General features: G+C 42.1%; 1 protein-coding gene across 5 annotated transcripts in view; it reads left to right on the forward strand.

The window, feature by feature from the left end:
- Positions 1 to 17: 17 nt before the first annotated feature.
- The window catches only part of LOC141100202 (uncharacterized), a 144,772-nt gene continuing 125,990 nt past the window's right edge, over positions 18 to 18,799 (forward strand). For 2 of the 5 annotated variants that reach the window (XM_073588544.1, XM_073588543.1), the window contains exon 1: positions 32 to 140. The gene's annotated coding sequence lies outside the window, so the exon portion shown is untranslated. Of the gene's footprint in view, positions 141 to 18,799 lie in introns of all 5 variants that reach the window. The other 3 variants (XM_073588542.1, XM_073588545.1, XM_073588546.1) reach the window with 3 other exon arrangements.

Consider the following 18,799-nt stretch of genomic DNA (forward strand, 5'->3'; position numbering starts at 1 on the left):
CAGCTCACAAACACTGACACCCCTGACACGCCCACTACACAACTAAACTGCGAAACCAAAACTCGCTGTCGGGCAGGGTAGGACACGAACTTCCGGGTTAGAGGTGACGCGGAGACATTGATGTTACTGGCAGAAGTAAGGTATTTTGTATTAAATACACATGAACACAATGGAGCCCTTGGTAACAGCACTGACCTATCCTACATACTGGTACTACAGGAGGAGCAGACTGTGGTGTCCTGTCTGGTATTATACAGGAGGAGCAGACTGTGGTGTCCTGTCTGTTATTATTATTATACAGGAGGAGCAGACTGTGGTGTCCTGTCTGTTATTATTATTATACAGGAGGAGCAGACTGTGGTGTCCTGTCTGTTATTATTATACAGGAGGAGCAGACTGTGGTATCCTGTCTGTTATTATTATTATACAGGAGGAGCAGACTGTGGTGTCCTGTCTGTTGTTATTATTATACAGGGGGAGCAGACTGTGGTGTCCTGTCTGTTATTATTATTATACAGGAGGAGCAGACTGTGGTGTCCTGTCTGTTGTTATTATTATACAGGAGGAGCAGACTGTGGTATCCTGTCTGTTATTATTATTATACAGGAGGAGCAGACTGTGGTATCCTGTCTGTTATTATTATTATACAGGAGGAGCAGACTGTGGTGTCCTGTCTGTTATTATTATTATACAGGAGGAGCAGACTGTGGTGTCCTGTCTGTTATTATTATTATACAGGAGGAGCAGACTGTGGTATCCTGTCTGTTATTATTATTATACAGGAGGAGCAGACTGTGGTGTCCTGTCTGTTGTTATTATTATACAGGAGGAGCAGACTGTGGTGTCCTGTCTGTTATTATACAGGGGGAGCAGACTGTGGTGTCCTGTCTGTTATTATTATACAGGAGGAGCAGACTGTGGTGTCCTGTCTGTTATTATTATACAGGAGGAGCAGATTGTGGTGTCCTGTCTGTTATTATTGTACAGGAGGAGAAGACTGTGGTTTCCTGTCTGTTATTATTATTATACAGGAGGAGCAGACTGTGGTGTCGTGTCTGTTATTATTATACAGGAGGAGCAGACTGTGGTGTCCTGTCTGTTATTATACAGGAGGAGCAGACAGTGGTGTCCTGTCTGTTATTATTATTATTATTATTATACAGGAGGAGCAGACTGTGGTGTCCTGTCTGTTATTATTATTATTATACAGGAGGAGCAGACTGTGGTGTCCTGTCTGTTATTATTATTATTATTATTATTATTATTATTATTATTATTATTATTATTCAGGAGGAGCAGACTGTGGTGTCGTGTCTGTTATTATTATACAGGAGGAGCAGACTGTGGTGTCCTGTCTGTTATTATTATTATTATTATACAGGAGGATCAGACTGTGGTGTCCTGTCTGTTATTATTATACAGGAGGAGCAGACTGTGGTGTCCTGTCTGTTGTTGTTATTATTATTATTATTATTATTATACAGGAGGAGCAGACTGTGGTGTCCTGTCTGTTATTATTATTATACAGGAGGAGCAGACTTTGGTGTCCTGTCTGTTATTGTTATACAGGAGGAGCAGACTGTGGTGTCCTGTCTGTTATTGTTATACAGGGGGAGCACACTGTGGTGTCCTGTCTGTTATTATTATACAGGAGGAGCAGACTTTGGTGTCCTGTCTGTTATTATTATACAGGAGGAGCAGACTGTGGTGTCTTGTCTTATTATTAGACAGGAGGAGCAGACTGTGGTGTCCTGTCTGTTATTATTATTATTATTATACAGGAGGAGCAGACTGTGGTGTCCTGTCTGTTATTAAACAGGAGGAGCAGACTGTGGTGTCCTGTCTGTTATTATTAGACAGGAGGAGCATACTGTGGTGTCCTGTCTGTTATTATTAGACAGGAGGAGCAGACTGTGGTGTCCTGTCTGTTATTATTAGACAGGAGGAGCAGACTGTGGTGTCCTGTCTGTTATTATTAGACAGGAGGAGCAGACTTTGGTGTCCTGTCTGTTATTATTAGACAGGAGGAGCAGACTGTGGTGTCGTGTCTGTTATTATTATTATACAGGAGGAGCAGACTGTGGTATCCTGTCTGTTATTATTATTATACAGGAGGAGCAGACTGTGGTATCCTGTCTGTTATTATTATTAGACAGGAGGAGCAGACTGTGGTGTCGTGTCTGTTATTATTATACAGGAGGATCAGACTGTGGTGTCGTGTCTGTTATTATTATTATACAGGAGGAGCAGACTGTGGTATCCTGTCTGTTATTATTATTATTAGACAGGAGGAGCAGACTGTGGTGTCCTGACTGTTGTTGTTATTATTATACAGGAGGAGCAGACTGTGGTGTCCTGTCTGTTATTATTATTATACAGGAGGAGCAGACTGTGGTGTCCTGTCTGTTATTATTAGTATACAGGAGGAGCAGACTGTGGTGTCCTGTCTGTTATTATTATTATACAGGAGGAGCAGACTGTGGTGTCCTGTCTGTTGTTGTTGTTGTTATTATTATTATTATTATTATTATTATACAGGAGGAGCAGACTGTGGTGTCCTGTCTGTTATTATTATTATACAGGAGGAGCAGACTGTGGTGTCCTGTCTGTTATTATTATACAGGAGGAGCAGACTGTGGTGTCCTGTCTGTTGTTGTTATTATTATTATTATTATTATTATTATTATTATACAGGAGGAGCAGACTGTGGTGTCCTGTCTGTTATTATTATTATACAGGAGGAGCAGACTGTGGTGTCCTGTCTGTTATTAAACAGGAGGAGCAGACTGTGGTGTCCTGTCTGTTATTATTAGACAGGAGGAGCATACTGTGGTGTCCTGTCTGTTATTATTAGACAGGAGGAGCAGACTGTGGTGTCATGTCTGTTATTATTAGACAGGAGGAGCAGACTGTGGTGTCCTGTCTGTTATTATTAGACAGGAGGAGCAGACTGTGGTGTCCTGTCTGTTATTATTAGACAGGAGGAGCAGACTGTGGTGTCCTGTCTGTTATTATTAGACAGGAGGATCAGACTGTGGTGTCGTGTCTGTTATTATTATTATACAGGAGGAGCAGACTGTGGTATCCTGTCTGTTATTATTATTAGACAGGAGGAGCAGACTGTGGTATCCTGTCTGTTATTATTATTAGACAGGAGGAGCAGACTGTGGTGTCGTGTCTGTTATTATTATTATACAGGAGGAGCAAACTGTGGTATCCTGTCTGTTATTATTATTAGACAGGAGGAGCAGACTGTGGTGTCCTGACTGTTGTTGTTATTATTATACAGGAGGAGCAGACTGTGGTGTCCTGTCTGTTATTATTATTATACAGGAGGAGCAGACTGTGGTGTCCTGTCTGTTATTATTAGTATACAGGAGGAGCAGACTGTGGTGTCCTGACTGTTGTTGTTATTATTATACAGGAGGAGCAGACTGTGGTGTCCTGTCTGTTATTATTATTATACAGGAGGAGCAGACTGTGGTGTCCTGTCTGATATTATTATACAGGAGGAGCAGACTGTGGTGTCCTGTCTGTTATTGTTATACAGGGGGAGCAGACTGTGGTGTCCTGTCTGTTATTATTAGACAGGAGGAGCAGACTGTGGTGTCCTGTCTGTTATTATTATGCACGAGGAGTAGACTGTGATGTCCTGTCTGTTATTAAACAGGAGGAGCAGACTGTGGTGTCCTGTCTGTTATTATTAGACAGGAGGAGCAGACTGTGGTGTCCTGTCTGTTATTATTAGACAGGAGGAGCAGACTGTGGTGTTCTGTCTGTTATTATTAGACAGGAGGAGCAGACTGTGGTGTCCTGTCTGTTGTTATTATTAGACAGGAGGAGCAGACTGTGGTGTCTTGTCTTATTATACAGGAGGAGCAGACTGTGGTGTCCTGTCTGTAATTATTAGACAGGAGGAGCAGACTGTGGTGTCCTGTCTGTAATTATTAGACAGGAGGAGCAGACTGTGGTGTCCTGTCTGTTGTTATTATTAGACAGGAGGAGCAGACTGTGGTGTCCTGTCTGTTGTTATTATTAGACAGGAGGAGCAGACTGTGGTGTCCTGTCTGGTATTATTATACAGGAGGAGCAGACTGTGGTGTCCTGTCTGTTATTATTATTATACAGGAGGAGCAGACTGTGGTGTCCTGTCTGTTGTTATTATTATTATACGGGAGGAGCAGACTGTGGTGTCCTGTCTGTTATTATTATTATACAGGAGGAGCAGACTGTGGTGTCCTGTCTGTTATTATACAGGAGGAGCAGACAGTGGTGTCCTGTCTGTTATTATTATTATTATACAGGAGGAGCAGACTGTGGTGTCCTGTCTGTTGTTATTATTATTATTATTATTATTATTATTATTATTATTATTATTATTATTATTATTATTCAGGAGGAGCAGACTGTGGTGTCGTGTCTGTTATTATTATACAGGAGGAGCAGACTGTGGTGTCCTGTCTGTTATTATTATTATTATTATTATTATTCAGGAGGAGCAGACTGTGGTGTCCTGTCTGTTATTATTATACAGGAGGAGCAGACTGTGGTGTCCTGTCTGTTGTTGTTATTATTATTATTATTATACAGGAGGAGCAGACTGTGGTGTCCTGTCTGTTATTATTATTATACAGGAGGAGCAGACTTTGGTGTCCTGTCTGTTATTGTTATACAGGAGGAGCAGACTGTGGTGTCCTGTCTGTTATTGTTATACAGGGGGAGCACACTGTGGTGTCCTGTCTGTTATTATTATACAGGAGGAGCAGACTGTGGTGTCCTGTCTGTTATTATTATACAGGAGGAGCAGACTGTGGTGTCTTGTCTTATTATTAGACAGGAGGAGCAGACTGTGGTGTCCTGTCTGTTATTATTATTATACAGGAGGAGCAGACTGTGGAGTCCTGTCTGTTATTAAACAGGAGGAGCAGACTGTGGTGTCCTGTCTGTTATTATTAGACAGGAGGAGCATACTGTGGTGTCCTGTCTGTTATTATTAGACAGGAGGAGCAGACTGTGGTGTCGTGTCTGTTATTAGACAGGAGGAGCAGACTGTGGTGTCCTGTCTGTTATTATTATACAGGTGGAGCAGACTGTGGTGTCCTGTCTGTTATTATTATACAGGAGGATCAGACTGTGGTGTCGTGTCTGTTATTATTATTATACAGGAGGAGCAGACTGTGGTATCCTGTCTGTTATTATTATTAGACAGGAGGAGCAGACTGTGGTGTCGTGTCTGTTATTATTATACAGGAGGATCAGACTGTGGTGTCGTGTCTGTTATTAGTATTATACAGGAGGAGCAGACTGTGGTATCCTGTCTGTTATTATTAGACAGGAGGAGCAGACTGTGGTGTCCTGACTGTTGTTGTTATTATTATACAGGAGGAGCAGACTGTGGTGTCCTGTCTGTTATTATTATTATACAGGAGGAGCAGACTGTGGTGTCCTGTCTGTTATTATTAGTATACAGGAGGAGCACACTGTGGTGTCCTGTCTGTTATTATTATTATACAGGAGGAGCAGACTGTGGTGTCCTGTCTGATATTATTATACAGGAGGAGCAGACTGTGGTGTCCTGTCTGTTATTGTTATACAGGGGAAGCAGACTGTGGTGTCCTGTCTGTTATTAAACAGGAGGAGCAGACTGTGGTGTCCTGTCTGTTATTATTAGACAGGAGGAGCAGACTGTGGTGTCCTGTCTGTTATTATTAGACAGGAGGAGCAGACTGTGGTGTCCTGTCTGTTATTATTATGCAGGAGGAGTAGACTGTGGTGTCCTGTCTGTTATTAAACAGGAGGAGCAGACTGTGGTGTCCTGTCTGTTATTATTAGACAGGAGGAGCAGACTGTGGTGTCCTGTCTGTTATTATTAGACAGGAGGAGCAGACTGTGGTGTCCTGTCTGTTATTATTATGCAGGAGGAGTAGACTGTGGTGTCCTGTCTGTTATTAAACAGGAGGAGCAGACTTTGGTGTCCTGTCTGTTATTATTAGACAGGAGGAGCAGACTGTGGTGTCCTGTCTTATTATACAGGAGGAGCAGACTGTGGTGTCCTGTCTTATTATACAGGAGGAGCAGACTGAGGTGTCCTGTCTGTTATTATTATTATTATTAGACAGGAGGAGCAGACTGTGGTGTCCTGTCTGTTATTATTATACAGGAGGAGCAGACTGTGGTGTCCTGTCTGTTATTATTATTATTATACAGGAGGAGCAGACTGTGGTGTCCTGTCTGTTGTTATTATTATTATACGGGAGGAGCAGACTGTGGTGTCCTGTCTGTTATTATTATTATTATTATACAGGAGGAGCAGACTGTGGTGTCCTGTCTGTTATTATTATACAGGAGGAGCAGACTGTGGTGTCCTGTCTGTTGTTATTATTATACAGGAGGAGCAGACTGTGGTGTCCTGTCTGTTATTATTATTATACAGGAGGAGCAGACTGTGGTGTCCTGTCTGTTATTATTATTATTATACAGGAGGAGCAGACTGTGGTGTCCTGTCTGTTATTATTATTATTATACAGGAGGAGCAGACTGTGGTGTCCTGTCTGTTATTATTATTATTATACAGGAGGAGCAGACTGTGGTGTCCTGTCTGTTATTATTATTATACAGGAGGATCAGACTGTGGTGTCCTGTCTGTTGTTATTATTATTATACAGGAGGAGCAGACTGTGGCGTCGTGTCTGTTATTATTATACAGGAGGAGCAGACTGTGGTGTCCTGTCTGTTATTATTATTATATAGGAGGAGCAGACTGTGGTGTCCTGTCTGTTATTATTATTATACAGGAGGAGCAGACTGTGGTTTCCTGTCTGTTATTATTATACAGGAGGAGCAGACTGTGGTGTCGTGTCTGTTATTATTATACAGGAGGAGCAGACTGTGGTGTCCTGTCTGTTATTATTATTATTATACAGGAGGAGCAGACTGTGGTGTCCTGTCTGTTATTATTATTATACAGGAGGAGTAGACTGTGGTGTCCTGTCTGTTATTATTATTATACAGGAGGAGCAGACTGTGGTTTCCTATCTGTTATTATTATTATTATACAGGAGGAGCAGACTGTGGTGTCCTGTCTGTTATTATTTTATTATACAGGAGGAGCAGACTGTGGTGTCGTGTCTGTTATTATTATACAGGAGGAGCAGACTGTGGTGTCGTGTCTGTTATTATTATTATACAGGAGGAGCATACTGTGGTATCCTGTCTGTTGTTATTATTAGACAGGAGGAGCAGACTGTGGTGCCCTGTCTGTTGTTGTTATTATTATACAGGAGGAGCAGACTGTGGTGTCCTGTCTGTTATTATTATTATACAGGAGGAGCAGACTGTGGTGTCCTGTCTGCTATTATTATTATACAGGAGGAGCAGACTGTGGTGTCCTGTCTGATATTATTATACAGGAGGAGCAGACTGTGGTGTCCTGTCTGTTATTGTTATACAGGGGGAGCAGACTGTGGTGTCCTGTCTTTTATTATTATACAGGAGGAGCAGACTGTGGTGTCTTGTCTTATTATTAGACAGGAGGAGCAGACTGTGGTGTCCTGTCTGTTATTATTATGCAGGAGGAGTAGACTGTGGTGTCCTGTCTGTTATTATTATACAGGAGGAGCAGACTGTGGTGTCCTGTCTGTTATTATTATACAGGAGGAGCAGACTGTGGTGTCTTGTCTTATTATACAGGAGGAGCAGACTGTGGTGTCCTGTCTGTTATTATTATTATTGTACAGGAGGAGCAGACTGTGGTGTCCTGTCTTATTATTATTATTATACAGGAGGAGCAGACTGAGGTGTCCTGTCTGTTATTATACAGGAGGAGCAGACTGTGGTGTCCTGTCTGTTATTATTATTAGACAGGAGGAGCAGACTGTGGTGTCCTGTCTGTTATTAAACAGGAGGAGCAGACTGTGGTGTCCTGTCTGTTATTATTAGACAGGAGGAGCAGACTGTGGTGTCCTGTCTGTTATTATTAGACAGGAGGAGCAGACTGTGGTGTCCTGTCTGTTATTATTAGACAGGAGGAGCAGACTGTGGTGTCCTGTCTGTTATTATTAGACAGGAGGAGCAGACTGTGGTGTCCTGTCTGTTATTATTAGACAGGAGGAGCAGACTGTGGTGTCCTGTCTGTTATTATTAGACAGGAGGAGCAGACTGTGGTGTCCTGTCTGTTATTATTAGACAGGAGGAGCAGACTGTGGTGTCGTGTCTGTTATTATTAGACAGGAGGAGCAGACTGTGGTGTCCTGTCTGTTATTATACAGGAGGAACAGACTGTGGTGTCCTGTCTGTTATTATTATTATACAGGAGGAGCAGACTGAGGTGTCCTGTCTGTTATTATACAGGAGGAGCAGACAGTGGTGTCCTGTCTGTTATTATTATTATTATACAGGAGGAGCAGACTGTGGTGTCCTGTCTGTTATTATTATTATACAGGAGGAGCAGACTGTGGTGTCCTGTCTATTATTATTATTATTATTATTATTCAGGAGGAGCAGACTGTGGTGTCCTGTCTGTTATTATTATACAGGAGGAGCAGACTGTGGTGTCTTGTCTTATTATTAGACAGGAGGAGCAGACTGTGGTGTCCTGTCTGTTATTATTAGACAGGAGGAGTAGACTGTGGTGTCCTGTCTGTTATTAAACAGGAGGAGCAGACTGTGGTGTCATGTCTGTTATTATTAGACAGGAGGAGCAGACTGTGGTGTCCTGTCTGTTATTATTAGACAGGAGGAGCAGACTGTGGTGTCCTGTCTGTTATTATTAGACACGAAGAGCAGACTGAGGTGTCCTGTCTGTTATTATTATTATACAGGAGGAGCAGACTGTGGTGTCCTGTCTGGTATTATTATACAGGAGGAGCAGACTGTGGTGTCCTGTCTGTTGTTATTATTATTATACGGGAGGAGCAGACTGTTGTGTCCTGTCTGTTATTATTATTATTATACAGGAGGAGCAGACTGTGGTGTCCTGTCTGTTATTATTATTATTATACAGGAGGAGCAGACTGTGGTGTCCTGTCTGTTATTATTATTATTAGACAGGAGGAGCAGACTGTGGTGTCCTGTCTGTTATTATTATACAGGAGGAGCAGACTGTGGTGTCCTGTCTGTTATTATTATTATACAGGAGGAGCAGACTGTGGTGTCCTGTCTGTTGTTATTATTATTATACGGGAGGAGCAGACTGTGGTGTCCTGTCTGTTATTATTATTATTATTATACAGGAGGAGCAGACTGTGGTGTCCTGTCTGTTATTATTATACAGGAGGAGCAGACTGTGGTGTCCTGTCTGTTGTTATTATTATACAGGAGGAGCAGACTGTGGTGTCCTGTCTGTTATTATTATTATACAGGAGGAGCAGACTGTGGTGTCCTGTCTGTTATTATTATTATTATACAGGAGGAGCAGACTGTGGTGTCCTGTCTGTTATTATTATTATTATATAGGAGGAGCAGACTGTGGTGTCCTGTCTGTTATTATTATTATACAGGAGGAGCAGACTGTGGTGTCCTGTCTGTTATTATTATTATACAGGAGGATCAGACTGTGGTGTCCTGTCTGTTGTTATTATTATTATACAGGAGGAGCAGACTGTGGTTTCCTGTCTGTTATTATTATTATACAGGAGGAGCAGACTGTGGTTTCCTGTCTGTTATTATTATTATACAGGAGGAGCAGACTGTGGTGTCCTGTCTGTTATTATTATTATATAGGAGGAGCAGACTGTGGTGTCCTGTCTGTTATTATTATTATACAGGAGGAGCAGACTGTGGTTTCCTGTCTGTTATTATTATACAGGAGGAGCAGACTGTGGTGTCGTGTCTGTTATTATTATACTGGAGGAGCAGACTGTGGTGTCCTGTCTGTTATTATTATTATTATACAGGAGGAGCAGACTGTGGTGTCCTGTCTGTTATTATTATTATACAGGAGGAGTAGACTGTGGTGTCCTGTCTGTTATTATTATTATACAGGAGGAGCAGACTGTGGTTTCCTATCTGTTATTATTATTATTATTATTATACAGGAGGAGCAGACTGTGGTGTCCTGTCTGTTATTATTTTATTATACAGGAGGAGCAGACTGTGGTGTCGTGTCTGTTATTATTATACAGGAGGAGTAGACTGTGGTGTCGTGTCTGTTATTATTATTATACAGGAGGAGCATACTGTGGTATCCTGTCTGTTGTTATTATTAGACAGGAGGAGCAGACTGTGGTGCCCTGTCTGTTGTTGTTATTATTATACAGGAGGAGCAGACTGTGGTGTCCTGTCTGTTATTATTATTATACAGGAGGAGCAGACTGTGGTGTCCTGTCTGTTATTATTATTATACAGGAGGAGCAGACTGTGGTGTCCTGTCTGATATTATTATACAGGAGGAGCAGACTGTGGTGTCCTGTCTGTTATTGTTATACAGGGGGAGCAGACTGTGGTGTCCTGTCTGTTTTTATTATACAGGAGGAGCAGACTGTGGTGTCTTGTCTTATTATTAGACAGGAGGAGCAGACTGTGGTGTCCTGTCTGTTATTATTATGCAGGAGGAGTAGACTGTGGTGTCCTGTCTGTTATTATTATACAGGAGGAGCAGACTGTGGTGTCCTGTCTGTTGTTATTATTATTATACGGGAGGAGCAGACTGTGGTGTCCTGTCTGTTATTATTATTATTATTATACAGGAGGAGCAGACTGTGGTGTCCTGTCTGTTATTATTATACAGGAGGAGCAGACTGTGGTGTCCTGTCTGTTGTTATTATTATACAGGAGGAGCAGACTGTGGTGTCCTGTCTGTTATTATTATTATACAGGAGGAGCAGACTGTGGTGTCCTGTCTGTTATTATTATTATTATACAGGAGGAGCAGACTGTGGTGTCCTGTCTGTTATTATTATTATTATACAGGAGGAGCAGACTGTGGTGTCCTGTCTGTTATTATTATTATTATACAGGAGGAGCAGACTGTGGTGTCCTGTCTGTTATTATTATTATTATTATACAGGAGGAGCAGACTGTGGTGTCCTGTCTGTTATTATTATTATTATACAGGAGGAGCAGACTGTGGTGTCCTGTCTGTTATTATTATTATACAGGAGGATCAGACTGTGGTGTCCTGTCTGTTGTTATTATTATTATACAGGAGGAGCAGACTGTGGCGTCGTGTCTGTTATTATTATACAGGAGGAGCAGACTGTGGTGTCCTGTCTGTTATTATTATTATATAGGAGGAGCAGACTGTGGTGTCCTGTCTGTTATTATTATTATACAGGAGGAGCAGACTGTGGTTTCCTGTCTGTTATTATTATACAGGAGGAGCAGACTGTGGTGTCGTGTCTGTTATTATTATACAGGAGGAGCAGACTGTGGTGTCCTGTCTGTTATTATTATTATTATACAGGAGGAGCAGACTGTGGTGTCCTGTCTGTTATTATTATTATACAGGAGGAGTAGACTGTGGTGTCCTGTCTGTTATTATTATTATACAGGAGGAGCAGACTGTGGTTTCCTATCTGTTATTATTATTATTATACAGGAGGAGCAGACTGTGGTGTCCTGTCTGTTATTATTTTATTATACAGGAGGAGCAGACTGTGGTGTCGTGTCTGTTATTATTATACAGGAGGAGCAGACTGTGGTGTCGTGTCTGTTATTATTATTATACAGGAGGAGCATACTGTGGTATCCTGTCTGTTGTTATTATTAGACAGGAGGAGCAGACTGTGGTGCCCTGTCTGTTGTTGTTATTATTATACAGGAGGAGCAGACTGTGGTGTCCTGTCTGTTATTATTATTATACAGGAGGAGCAGACTGTGGTGTCCTGTCTGCTATTATTATTATACAGGAGGAGCAGACTGTGGTGTCCTGTCTGTTATTATTATACAGGGGGAGCAGACTGTGGTGTCCTGTCTTTTATTATTATACAGGAGGAGCAGACTGTGGTGTCTTGTCTTATTATTAGACAGGAGGAGCAGACTGTGGTGTCCTGTCTGTTATTATTATGCAGGAGGAGTAGACTGTGGTGTCCTGTCTGTTATTATTATACAGGAGGAGCAGACTGTGGTGTCCTGTCTGTTATTATTATACAGGAGGAGCAGACTGTGGTGTCTTGTCTTATTATACAGGAGGAGCAGACTGTGGTGTCCTGTCTGTTATTATTATTATTGTACAGGAGGAGCAGACTGTGGTGTCCTGTCTTATTATTATTATTATACAGGAGGAGCAGACTGAGGTGTCCTGTCTGTTATTATACAGGAGGAGCAGACTGTGGTGTCCTGTCTGTTATTATTATTAGACAGGAGGAGCAGACTGTGGTGTCCTGTCTGTTATTAAACAGGAGGAGCAGACTGTGGTGTCCTGTCTGTTATTATTAGACAGGAGGAGCAGACTGTGGTGTCCTGTCTGTTATTATTAGACAGGAGGAGCAGACTGTGGTGTCCTGTCTGTTATTATTAGACAGGAGGAGCAGACTGTGGTGTCCTGTCTGTTATTATTAGACAGGAGGAGCAGACTGTGGTGTCCTGTCTGTTATTATTAGACAGGAGGAGCAGACTGTGGTGTCGTGTCTGTTATTATTAGACAGGAGGAGCAGACTGTGGTGTCCTGTCTGTTATTATACAGGAGGAACAGACTGTGGTGTCCTGTCTGTTATTATTATTATACAGGAGGAGCAGACTGAGGTGTCCTGTCTGTTATTATACAGGAGGAGCAGACAGTGGTGTCCTGTCTGTTATTATTATTATTATACAGGAGGAGCAGACTGTGGTGTCCTGTCTGTTATTATTATTATACAGGAGGAGCAGACTGTGGTGTCCTGTCTATTATTATTATTATTATTATTATTATTCAGGAGGAGCAGACTGTGGTGTCCTGTCTGTTATTATTATACAGGAGGAGCAGACTGTGGTGTCTTGTCTTATTATTAGACAGGAGGAGCAGACTGTGGTGTCCTGTCTGTTATTATTAGACAGGAGGAGTAGACTGTGGTGTCCTGTCTGTTATTAAACAGGAGGAGCAGACTGTGGTGTCATGTCTGTTATTATTAGACAGGAGGAGCAGACTGTGGTGTCCTGTCTGTTATTATTAGACAGGAGGAGCAGACTGTGGTGTCCTGTCTGTTATTATTAGACACGAAGAGCAGACTGAGGTGTCCTGTCTGTTATTATTATTATACAGGAGGAGCAGACTGTGGTGTCCTGTCTGGTATTATTATACAGGAGGAGCAGACTGTGGTGTCCTGTCTGTTGTTATTATTATTATACGGGAGGAGCAGACTGTTGTGTCCTGTCTGTTATTATTATTATTATACAGGAGGAGCAGACTGTGGTGTCCTGTCTGTTATTATTATTATTATACAGGAGGAGCAGACTGTGGTGTCCTGTCTGTTATTATTATTATTAGACAGGAGGAGCAGACTGTGGTGTCCTGTCTGTTATTATTATACAGGAGGAGCAGACTGTGGTGTCCTGTCTGTTATTATTATTATACAGGAGGAGCAGACTGTGGTGTCCTGTCTGTTGTTATTATTATTATACGGGAGGAGCAGACTGTGGTGTCCTGTCTGTTATTATTATTATTATTATACAGGAGGAGCAGACTGTGGTGTCCTGTCTGTTATTATTATACAGGAGGAGCAGACTGTGGTGTCCTGTCTGTTGTTATTATTATACAGGAGGAGCAGACTGTGGTGTCCTGTCTGTTATTATTATTATACAGGAGGAGCAGACTGTGGTGTCCTGTCTGTTATTATTATTATTATACAGGAGGAGCAGACTGTGGTGTCCTGTCTGTTATTATTATTATTATATAGGAGGAGCAGACTGTGGTGTCCTGTCTGTTATTATTATTATACAGGAGGAGCAGACTGTGGTGTCCTGTCTGTTATTATTATTATACAGGAGGATCAGACTGTGGTGTCCTGTCTGTTGTTATTATTATTATACAGGAGGAGCAGACTGTGGTTTCCTGTCTGTTATTATTATTATACAGGAGGAGCAGACTGTGGTTTCCTGTCTGTTATTATTATTATACAGGAGGAGCAGACTGTGGTGTCCTGTCTGTTATTATTATTATATAGGAGGAGCAGACTGTGGTGTCCTGTCTGTTATTATTATTATACAGGAGGAGCAGACTGTGGTTTCCTGTCTGTTATTATTATACAGGAGGAGCAGACTGTGGTGTCGTGTCTGTTATTATTATACTGGAGGAGCAGACTGTGGTGTCCTGTCTGTTATTATTATTATTATACAGGAGGAGCAGACTGTGGTGTCCTGTCTGTTATTATTATTATACAGGAGGAGTAGACTGTGGTGTCCTGTCTGTTATTATTATTATACAGGAGGAGCAGACTGTGGTTTCCTATCTGTTATTATTATTATTATTATTATACAGGAGGAGCAGACTGTGGTGTCCTGTCTGTTATTATTTTATTATACAGGAGGAGCAGACTGTGGTGTCGTGTCTGTTATTATTATACAGGAGGAGTAGACTGTGGTGTCGTGTCTGTTATTATTATTATACAGGAGGAGCATACTGTGGTATCCTGTCTGTTGTTATTATTAGACAGGAGGAGCAGACTGTGGTGCCCTGTCTGTTGTTGTTATTATTATACAGGAGGAGCAGACTGTGGTGTCCTGTCTGTTATTATTATTATACAGGAGGAGCAGACTGTGGTGTCCTGTCTGTTATTATTATTATACAGGAGGAGCAGACTGTGGTGTCCTGTCTGATATTATTATACAGGAGGAGCAGACTGTGGTGTCCTGTCTGTTATTGTTATACAGGGGGAGCAGACTGTGGTGTCCTGTCTGTTTTTATTATACAGGAGGAGCAGACTGTGGTGTCTTGTCTTATTATTAGACAGGAGGAGCAGACTGTGGTGTCCTGTCTGTTATTATTATGCAGGAGGAGTAGACTGTGGTGTCCTGTCTGTTATTATTATACAGGAGGAGCAGACTGTGGTGTCCTGTCTGTTATTATTATACAGGAGGAGCAGACTGTGGTGTCCTGTCTGTTATTATTATACAGGAGGAGCAGACTGTGGTGTCTTGTCTTATTATACAGGAGGAGCAGACTGTGGTGTCCTGTCTGTTATTATTATTATTGTACAGGAGGAGCAGACTGTGGTGTCCTGTCTTATTATTATTATTATACAGGAGGAGCAGACTGAGGTGTCCTGTCTGTTATTATACAGGAGGAGCAGACTGTGGTGTCCTGTCTGTTATTATTATTAGACAGGAGGAGCAGACTGTGGTGTCCTGTCTGTTGTTATTATTATACAGGAGGAGCAGACTGTGGTGTCTTGTCTTATTATACAGGAGGAGCAGACTGTGGTGTCCTGTCTGTTATTATTATTATTGTACAGGAGGAGCAGACTGTGGTGTCCTGTCTTATTATTATTATTATTATACAGGAGGAGCAGACTGAGGTGTCCTGTCTGTTATTATACAGGAGGAGCAGACTGTGGTGTCCTGTCTGTTATTATTATTAGACAGGAGGAGCAGACTGTGGTGTCCTGTCTGTTATTAAACAGGAGGAGCAGACTGTGGTGTCCTGTCTGTTATTATTAGACAGGAGTAGCAGACTGTGGTGTCCTGTCTGTTATTATTAGACAGGAGGAGCAGACTGTGGTGTCCTGTCTGTTATTATTAGACAGGAGGAGCAGACTGTGGTGTCCTGTCTGTTATTATTAGACAGGAGGAGCAGACTGTGGTGTCCTGTCTGTTATTATTAGACAGGAGGAGCAGACTGTGGTGTCCTGTCTGTTGTTATACAGGAGGAACAGACTGTGGTGTCCTGTCTGTTATTATTATTATACAGGAGGAGCAGACTGTGGTGTCCTGTCTGTTATTATTATTAGACAGGAGGAGTAGACTGTGGTGTCCTGTCTGTTATTATGCAGGAGGAGTAGACTGTGGTGTCCTGTCTGTTATTAAACAGGAGGAGCAGACTGTGGTGTCCTGTCTGTTATTATTAGACAGGAGGAGCAGACTGTGGTGTCCTGTCTGTTATTATTAGACAGGAGGAGCAGACTGTGGTGTCCTGTCTGTTATTATTAGACAGGAGGAGCAGACTGTGGTGTCCTGTCTGTTATTATTAGACAGGAGGAGCAGATTGTGGTGTCCTGTCTGTTATTATTAGACAGGAGGAGCAGACTGTGGTGTCCTGTCTTGTTATTATTATACAGGAGGAGCAGACTGTGGTGTCCTGTCTTGTTATTATTATACAGGAGGAGCAGACTGTGGTGTCTTGTCTTATTATACAGGAGGAGCAGACTGTGGTGTCCTGTCTGTTATTATTAGACAGGAGGAGCATACTGTGGTGTCCTGTCTGTTGTTATTATTAGACAGGAGGAGCAGACTGTGGTGTCCTGTCTGTTATTATTATTATACAGGAGGAGCAGACTGTGGTGTCCTGTCTTATTATTATTATTATACAGGAGGAGCAGACTGAGGTGTCCTGTCTGTTATTATACAGGAGGATCAGACAGTGGTGTCCTGTCTGTTATTATTATTATTATACAGGAGGAGCAGACTGTGGTGTCCTGTCTGTTATTATTATTATACAGGAGGAGCAGACTGTGGTGTCCTGTCTATTATTATTATTATTATTATTCAGGAGGAGCAGACTGTGGTGTCCTGTCTGTTATTATTATACAGGAGGAGCAGACTGTGGTGTCTTGTCTTATTATTAGACAGGAGGAGCAGACTGTGGTGTCCTGTCTGTTATTATTATACAGGAGGAGTAGACTGTGGTGTCCTGTCTGTTATTAAACAGGAGGAGCAGACTGTGGTGTCCTGTCTGTTATTAATAGACAGGAGGAGCAGACTGTGGTGTCCTGTCTGTTATTATTAGACAGGAGGAGCAGACTGTGGTGTCCTGTCTGTTATTATTAGACAGGAGGAGCAGACTGTGGTGTCGTGTCTGTTATTATTAGACAGGAGGAACAGACTGTGGTGTCCTGTCTGTTATTATTATTATACAGGAGGAGCAGACTGTGGTATCCTGTCTGTTATTATTATTAGACAGGAGGAGTAGACTGTGGTGTCCTGTCTGTTATTATGCAGGAGGAGTAGACTGTGGTGCCCTGTCTGTTATTAAACAGGAGGAGCAGACTGTGGTGTCCTGTCTGTTATTATTAGACAGGAGGAGCAGACTGTGGTGTCTTGTCTTATTATTAGACAGGAGTAGCAGACTGTGGTGTCCTGTCTGTTATTATTTTACAGGAGGAGTAGACTGTGGTGTCCTGTCTGTTATTAAACAGGAGGAGCAGACTGTGGTGTCCTGTCTGTTATTATTAGACAGGAGGAGCAGACTGTGGTGTCATGTCTGTTATTATTAGACAGGAGGAGCAGACTGTGGTGTCCTGTCTGTTATTATTAGACAGGAAGAGCAGACTGAGGTGTCCTGTCTGTTATTATTATTATACAGGAGGAGCAGACTGAGGTGTCCTGTCTTATTATTATACAGGAGGAGCAGACTGAGGTGTCCTGTCTGTTATTATACAGGAGGAGCAGACTGTGGTGTCCTGTCTGTTATTATTATTATTATACAGGAGGAGCAGACTGTGGTGTCGTGTCTGTTATTATTATACAGGAGGAGCAGACTGTGGTGTCCTGTCTGTTGTTGTTATTATTATACAGGAGGAGCAGACTGTGGTGTCCTGTCTGTTATTATTATTATACAGGAGGAGCAGACTTTGGTGTCCTGTCTGTTATTGTTATACAGGAGGAACAGACTGTGGTGTCCTGTCTGTTATTGTTATACAGGGGGAGCACACTGTGGTGTCCTGTCTGATATTATTATACAGGAGGAGCAGACTGTGGTGTCTTGTCTTATTATTAGACAGGAGGAGCAGACTGTGGTGTCCTGTCTGTTATTATTATTATACAGGAGGAGTAGACTGTGGTGTCCTGTCTGTTATTATTAGACAGGAGGAGCAGACTGTGGTGTCCTGTCTGTTATTATTAGACAGGAGGAGCATACTGTGGTGTCCTGTCTGTTATTATTAGACAGGAGGAGCAGACTGTGGTGTCGTGTCTGTTATTATTATACAGGAGGAGCAGACTGTGGTGTCCTGTCTGTTATTATTATACAGGAGGAGCAGACTGTGGTGTCCTGTCTGTTATTATTATACAGGAGGATCAGACTGTGGTGTTGTGTCTGTTATTATTATTATACAGGAGGAGCAGACTGTGGTATCCTGTCTGTTATTATTATTAGACAGGAGGAGCAGACTGTGGTGTCCTGACTGTTGTTGTTATTATTATACAGGAGGAGCAGACTGTGGTGTCCTGTCTGTTATTATTATTATTATACAGGAGGAGCAGACTGTGGTGTCCTATCTGTTATTATTAGTATACAGGAGGAGCAGACTGTGGTGTCCTGTCTGTTATTATACAGGAGGAACAGACTGTGGTATCCTGTCTGTTATTATTATTATACAGGAGGAGTAGACTGTGGTATCCTGTCTGTTATTATTATTAGACAGGAGGAGTAGACTGTGGTGTCCTGTCTGTTATTATTAGACAGGAGGAGCAGACTGTGGTGTCTTGGCCGTTATTATTATACAGGAGGATCAGACTGTGTTGTCGTGTCTGTTATTATTATACAGGAGGAGCAGACTGTGGTGTCCTGTCTGTTATTATACAGGAGGAACAGACTGTGGTGTCCTGTCTGTTATTATTAGACAGGAGGAGCAGACTGTGGTGTCCTGTCTGTTATTATTAGACAGAAGTAGCAGACTGTGGTGTCCTGTCTGTTTTTATTATACAGGAGGAGCAGACTTGTGTGTCCTGT

The sequence above is a fragment of the Dendrobates tinctorius genome, unplaced genomic scaffold (assembly GCF_039654945.1).
Source record: "Dendrobates tinctorius isolate UK_male_01 unplaced genomic scaffold, ASM3965494v1 ptg000103l, whole genome shotgun sequence".
Taxonomy (NCBI): domain Eukaryota; kingdom Metazoa; phylum Chordata; class Amphibia; order Anura; family Dendrobatidae; genus Dendrobates; species Dendrobates tinctorius.